General features: G+C 44.8%; 1 long non-coding RNA gene across 2 annotated transcripts; it reads right to left on the bottom strand.

The window, feature by feature from the left end:
• Positions 1-257: 257 nt before the first annotated feature.
• LOC135974087 (uncharacterized) lies at positions 258-3,721 on the bottom strand. 2 transcript variants are annotated; one of them, XR_010591237.1, is made up of 2 exons: positions 3,224-3,721; positions 258-1,745 (listed from the first exon to the last, which is right to left on the bottom strand). It is a non-coding gene; the product is annotated as an uncharacterized LOC135974087 (long non-coding RNA). The 2 variants fall into 2 exon arrangements; XR_010591238.1 differs by having other exon boundaries at positions 3,219-3,714.
• Positions 3,722-6,659: the final 2,938 nt, after the last annotated feature.

The following is a 6,659-nucleotide window of genomic DNA, read 5'->3' as shown; positions in this document are numbered from 1 at the left end:
GGCCTTGTTATGTGTGGTCCCTTAAGTGATTTTTTACAACTATCTTAAGAGAAAATTGTGTTGACACATAAGTTTGAATAATATGTAATTTTAACTCAACCTATAACAAGGTTGCACCCAGCTCTTAATGCTACTCATGCTTAAAGTTCAGCACGTGCCTAAGTAACTTCCTGATCTGAGACCCTAAACACAAATCCAAGACAATAGCTTATGACTTAGAAGAACAGACACCATAAATAAAAAACAGTCAAAACAAATAGTTTGCAAACAACCCAGAGGCTGAAATTTATTAGCATGAAATGTTCACTGAACAATGAACAATTTTCATAAAAATCAAAGGCTGCTCATAAACAAGAAAAAGGGGCTGGATTCATTAGATAATTTGAAATTAACAGCTACAATGATCCAGCTGTAAATAAAAGTTTATATTTAAAATAAACGGATACTGGAAACACTACTGTAAGAAATTTTGGTATTTAAATACAGGATGTGATAAAAAGGGATGAACTCAGCAAGGGTGAGTGTCTAAACAGTAAAACTGCTTATAAACAAGTAGATAAGAACTACTGCTGATCTGACCTAAAGGAAACTGAAAGTTCATTCTGGGAAGTTTCAAATACAAATCTCTGTCTGGAATAGATGTTTATGGTTAAGAATGAAGGACAGATCTGGCTCAGAGCAGATCTAAACATCACAGTCCAAGTTTAAACAATAGCGTGCTCAGCAACTTTTCTACATAGGGCTCCTAATGTTAACACTAGTGGAATTAAACAGTAGGAAATTTCCTATTGAGGCAAATGGCTTGTTACCACACTCATATATGGCAGGTGGGCATGGCTTCTTAGTGAGAGAGGATCTAGAGTGTGGGCTGAGCAGTCCTGAAGTTGGAAACCTGTGAGAAGCCAAGTGTGGGGAGAAGGTCTGAGTTTAATTTTATGTTTATGTTAATAAAACTAATGCCTAAGAAGGGAGCAAGCTGGGATTCTATACAGTGTGTGGACTGTGTACAAGAGCAGGCTGGGAATTTCATGTGCTCACATGTGGTGGCAGGAGTCATGAGTTTTTTTGGTTGGTTGGTTAGTTGTTGTTGGTTTTTTTTTTTAAGACCCCTTTGCAAATAAAAGAGGAAAATGGAAACAATCTTTAAGTGGCTAATGGAGCAGCAGAAACATCAACAACAGGTCCAGCAGCAGCAGCAGGCCTTTGTGCAATTCAGGAAGGACCAGGCAGCAGAACAACATGGATTACAGCAAGACCATGGCTGTGGACCAGCAATGGTCAAAACATTGAACTACTTTTTGTGAAAATTTTCATGAAAATAATCTGCTTTTGTAAAAATGTTAATTATTTTGATCAACATTTTCAAAATACAGAAAATGTTGACCATCTCTACCTAACAGGCGCAATAGAGACAGTACCAGGAGCAGACGCTCTTGAGGTCCATTAACCTGGACACAGCACCCATCTACCAGTCAGAACAGCCCTTGTCTTTCTGAGAGAGGACCAGATGCTACCTATAAGATCTTCCTAGTATCTATTCAGCAGGCAGCTATTGCTATTCATTGCGAGGAATCCTGAGCTGTCTGTTTAGTGCTTTTACTAACATGAGAGTCTCAAACTGTATATTGGGCCATGGGTGAGGATGCTACCACTGATTCCAGGGCCATCAAAGCTTCCATCTTGGGCTGATTGAGGATCTTGGAGGAGACACAGCCTTCTTCGTTTATCTTCATTGTCTCTAGTAACTTTGGTAGCAAAAGAAAATGAAAGAAAAGATAGGGTAAAATTTAGTATTATTGTTCTGAATTATTGCTAGTTGCTCTGTTTACGTCTCATATGCTGTGCTTCTCTGGGAGAGAGGAAATCTCCAAATACATTGTCCATTCTCGAACCCCAAGAAAGGCTTAACTAAAAGTTACAGCTCCGCAATCTGTCCAGAGAAGCCCCTCGCAGATGTGGCCTTCAAGGACAGGTGAGGGGTGGGGACAGGAAGGCATGGGGCTGGGGCAGTCCTGTGCCTTATCTATACCCCATGGAAGCAAGCCCAATATAGACTCTGGCAGTGTTAAAGCAGCCTTGAAGCTCCCTAACCTGCAACAGAGGTTGAACCAGCCTCTGCAGCCCCAGAATTGGGGAGGAACAAGCCACTTAACTTTCAGTGCCTGTGCTGGCCGTAGCATCCGTGCAGGAGTGAATCTGCCCCTTTGTGTTAGTTTTGGGTACAGAAATGTTGTAGAGAAAAGATGTAGCCACTTTCCAATCTTACATGTGCAGTAATTACATTTTATTGCCAAGAATTAGGAGGTAAGTATTCCTGTGTACAACATATACTTTAAAAACTGAAGCCACAATCTTAAAGCCAAAGAAATATCGTGTGGGGAGCCTTAGATATAATTTGTTTAGGAAATCCCTACTTCCAAAATGCTGTTCTTGTTTCGTTTTGGTTTCTAGAATGAGAACAGAATGTAAATTTAATATATTAGACCTCTGATACCATCAAAGTTAATCCAAAAGGGAAGTTCAAGGGATAAAAGGAGAATTTTTACCTCTGTTGATTGATATTTGATTCTTTGCTGGCTTCAGATATGATGCATAGATTGATATTAAATATTTTATAAAGCAGAATACATTGCACAGATACAGTAAAGCTGATGTAAGGACAATATATTTGCCATTCATTGTACATGTCATGGAAACAATTAGTACCTCGTGGCCAAGATGAGTCTGCTCTGCCAGCAAAAGAAAAGGCACATGCAGGAAAACTCCCTTCCACCTCAGGGGCACCTGTTCCAACCCCCCTGGAGTAAACACACACACACACACACACACACACACATTGGAATAGTATAATGAATATAGGAAAGGGAAATATTAATTTACAGAGGGATGAATGGAGAAAAACAATGGGGGAGGGGTAAAAACAGGGTCACATTCACCACAAGGCCACACAAGTCCAGTGGTACCACAATATGAAAGAGTGAACACCAAGCAATGCATCTAGATTCAGAGTTCAAGAGTCCTGGGCAGAGTTCCAGCCTGGCAGTGAGTTGTGGGTGCTTCTGGTTGTCTTCAGTACCACTAAACTTTCCCCAATAAACCCCTCCAGCGCCCTCTTTAGCCGCTCTCTGCAAACCCACGCAAAGTGACAACGTTCCCACTTAGCAAGCTACAGACTTCCTGCTTATTCCCAATGCAAGGTCACAAGTTTCAATACTCACGGCACCTTACAGCTCTGGGCAGCAGTGATACTGGGTCCAGCTTGTCCTTCTTGGGTGATTCGTCCCTGGCACAGTCCTCTTGGCTCCTGTCCTGGGGTATCCCCAGTCAGCCGTGCTGTCCCTCTCAGGCTTTGGGCACTATGTGAGGGCCTGCTCACTGTAACTCTCTTGTCTGAAGCAACAGACATCCTATTGCTCTCCCTCTCTCTCCACACCCCTGGAACAACCAGAACTTCTTCTTTCTGGAACAAAAAGCACTTCCTCTGCCTCAGGACAAGGTCTTAAAGGGGCCATGCTCTCTAAATCCTAAGGGGGTTACACAATATTCATAGTTCTATTTTTGCATTGCCATCTGAAAAAGCCACCGCTCATGGTTGATTTAAGAAAGCTGCTTTCAATGTGATTGTTTCATTAGCAATGAGTGAAGTTGCATGCAGGTTAAGCTGAACAAGTGGAACTTTATTTAACCCTGTTCACAGGTGGCTGAGTTTCTTCCAAATTCCATGGGGTCCTTGTTCCCCTGGTGTCCCATCAATAACTGTCTCTCCAGAGAACATGGGCCCTTTGACTCCAGTTCCACTGATCATGATACATCTTCCCCATTTTTCAAACATTTTAATATAAACATTAAAAACAAATAAATGACACCCAGACTCTCCACCCTTTTTCCCTTTGGCCAGAGGTTACTAGCATATAAGCCAGGGGTGGGCAAACTATGGCCCGCGGGCTGGATCCGGCCCCTTAGGGCTTTGGATCCGGCCTGTGGGACTGCCCCCCCATGGTGCCACGAGCTCCGTGCCGTTCTCCAGAAGCGTCCCTGCGGCCCCCAGGCGGGGGAGCAGAGGGCTCTGTGCATTGCTCTTGCCTCCAGGCACTGCCCCCCCGCCCCCCACAGCTCCCATTGGCCGGGAACAGGGAACCGCAGCCAATGGGAGCTTCGGGGGAGGTACCTGGAGGTGCAGCAAGGGCAGCACACACGGCGCCCTCCGTCCCCCTCCCCCAGGGGCCGTAGTGCTTCCTGGAGCGGCACAGGGCCGGGGACAGGGCAGGCAGGCAGGGAGCCTGCTCTGGCCCTGGTGCATGCCGCTGCCACCCCAGAGCCCGAAGCCCTCCTGCACCCTGCCCCCCAACTCCCTGCCCTAAGCCCCTGCCTGCACCTCTCACCCCTCCTGCACTCCAACCCCCTGCCCCGGCCCTGCATACAATTTCCCCACCCAGATGTGGCCCTTGGCCCAAAAAGTTTGCCCACCCCTTTAAACTGAGTCAGAGTCTCATATTTGCCACAGACTCAGTTGGTTACAAAAAAGTTTGGTCTCCTAAACAGGTGACCACACCAGGAGTGATCTATTTCTGTCTCCAAGTCTAGCAAACCCTCTTTGTGGAGTATCGTCCCCACTGTGAGGTGGTTCTCTTTCTCTGTTCTGTGATGATCATTCTAGGCTCCTCTGGGCGTAGTGTCTGCTGCCTCCTAAGTGCCTCTTTTTCTTCAGATCACTTGTTCTTTTTGTGTAATCACCTTGTATTAGCTGGGTGCCACTGCACCCCTCATTACTTCTTTAGCCCACTTCTTCCAGTGTTTCTATAATGGTTGGATCATCACAGGAGAGCCTGTCTCCAAGACCGGTAGGTCCTTGGCTGACCTATCATGCTTTAGTGTGTGCTTTCTCTGATTGCTGACCATCTCCTCTTGAAAATCATGAGTCAGACTCCCAAAAATCATGAGCTTGGCTTAAAAATAATAAGGATTTTTTTAATTAAATGTGGGTTCTCTGTCTTTCCCTTCCAGTTTCTGAGCCTTTAAGGTGCTCTCAGGTCACATTTTCAACCTTTTCTCTGCAATCACACGGGCAAGAAACCTACCTTTCTAGTACAGCAGGAGCCCCGGCTGCCCTGGGCTGGCTGACAGTGATTTCTAAGAAAAATTAAGCCTCACTCATGATCTTGGAATAGAACTCTCAAATGTCTGGGAAAAAACCCTGATATTTGAGAGTTCTTTCGCGAGATCATGAGCGAGGCTTAATTTAACTTAGAAATCATGTTTCTCAGTGAGCGTTGGCGTGTCTGGCAGTGTCCTCGGCCATCTGGCTGTAACAAGTCTCCCTTCATAAGATTTGGTCCTTCACCCCATTAGTGCCTGCACTGGACTATATTGGCACTCCTATGCTGGGATATTAATCCTGTACAACAGAAATCCTAAGAAGGGGTCTGATCCAAAAGAAACAGCCTCGTGTAACAGTCTCTTAGCTGATTTCAAAAATGATTCCACCTTACCATTACTCTGTGGGTATGCTAGGGAGGAGGTGTGGTGATCAAACTCCCATTTGTGTGCAAATGCCTTGATTTCTTCCAAGGCAAATAAGTCTCCATTGTCAGTGAAAATACAGTGTGTCGGAATGCCATATCTCACAACATGGACCTTCATTTACCAGCCACTGACTTGGGTCTTGAAACAGGCAGGGCATCAACCTTCCAGAAGTTTGAAAAGTAGTCCAGTGTAATCAAGTGCTGTTTTTCTTTTAAGGTCAATAAATCCATCTCACCTTCTCCCATGGTTGGGTGGGCAGCTCATGTGGTAACAGAGTTTCTTTCTGCCGGCAGTTATATAACCGGCAGATGTCACACCCTTCTATCCAGGAATAAAGTTACATATTCATTCCTGAACAGTAAACACACGCTCAAGCCCATTTAAAACAGCTGTCGATGGCCAGCTGTGAGGCATATATTTTTTGCATGACATCCTTACATAAATTGGTGGGGACAACAGCTCTCTCTCCTCGAATATGATTCCATCCTGCACACTCAGCTCATTTTTAATTTGAAAATATGTTTTTTCTCCTACTGGTCTTGTTTTTTTACTTCTGGCCACTCTGTTAGTATCACTCTCTTGACTGCCTGTGGTTGGATGTCCTTTTCTAAAGTCTCTTTGATTTCCATCAGCTTCACTCTTTACACTGGGAGATTGAATTCATTAACATGCTGTACTATGTCCTGATCCCCTTCTTCCAACTCACTGATGCTGGGTGTCAGAGGGTGTCAGCTAACACCAGTAATTGTGCTGGACAATATCTGACCTCTACCTGGTAGCGCTGGAGGCTCATCGATGTGCACAGCAAGCTCTTTGGAGCACTAAGAGGGGGCTTTGCCATGATTGTCTCTAGGAGTTTGTAGTCTGATTGCACTATTCCTGGGTGGTCATAGGTGTATTGATGGAATTGCTCTACTCCAAATACCACAGCCAGAAGCTCTTTTTCTATTTGGACATACCTGTGTTCAGTCTCTGAGAGGCCTCTTTTGGCATTAACATTTGTCTGCTTCTGCAAAAGAGTTACACCCAATCCTTTCTCCGATGCATCACATGAGAGTGTGTATGGCTTTCCTGGCTGGTAGCACTTCAGGACAGGTGCATCTGTGATCATTGGTTTCAGCATGCCCAGTGCTTGT

Source organism: Chrysemys picta, chromosome 1, assembly GCF_011386835.1.
Source record: "Chrysemys picta bellii isolate R12L10 chromosome 1, ASM1138683v2, whole genome shotgun sequence".
In the NCBI taxonomy this organism is placed as follows: domain Eukaryota; kingdom Metazoa; phylum Chordata; order Testudines; family Emydidae; genus Chrysemys; species Chrysemys picta.
This window is presented reverse-complemented; position numbering and strand designations above follow the sequence as displayed.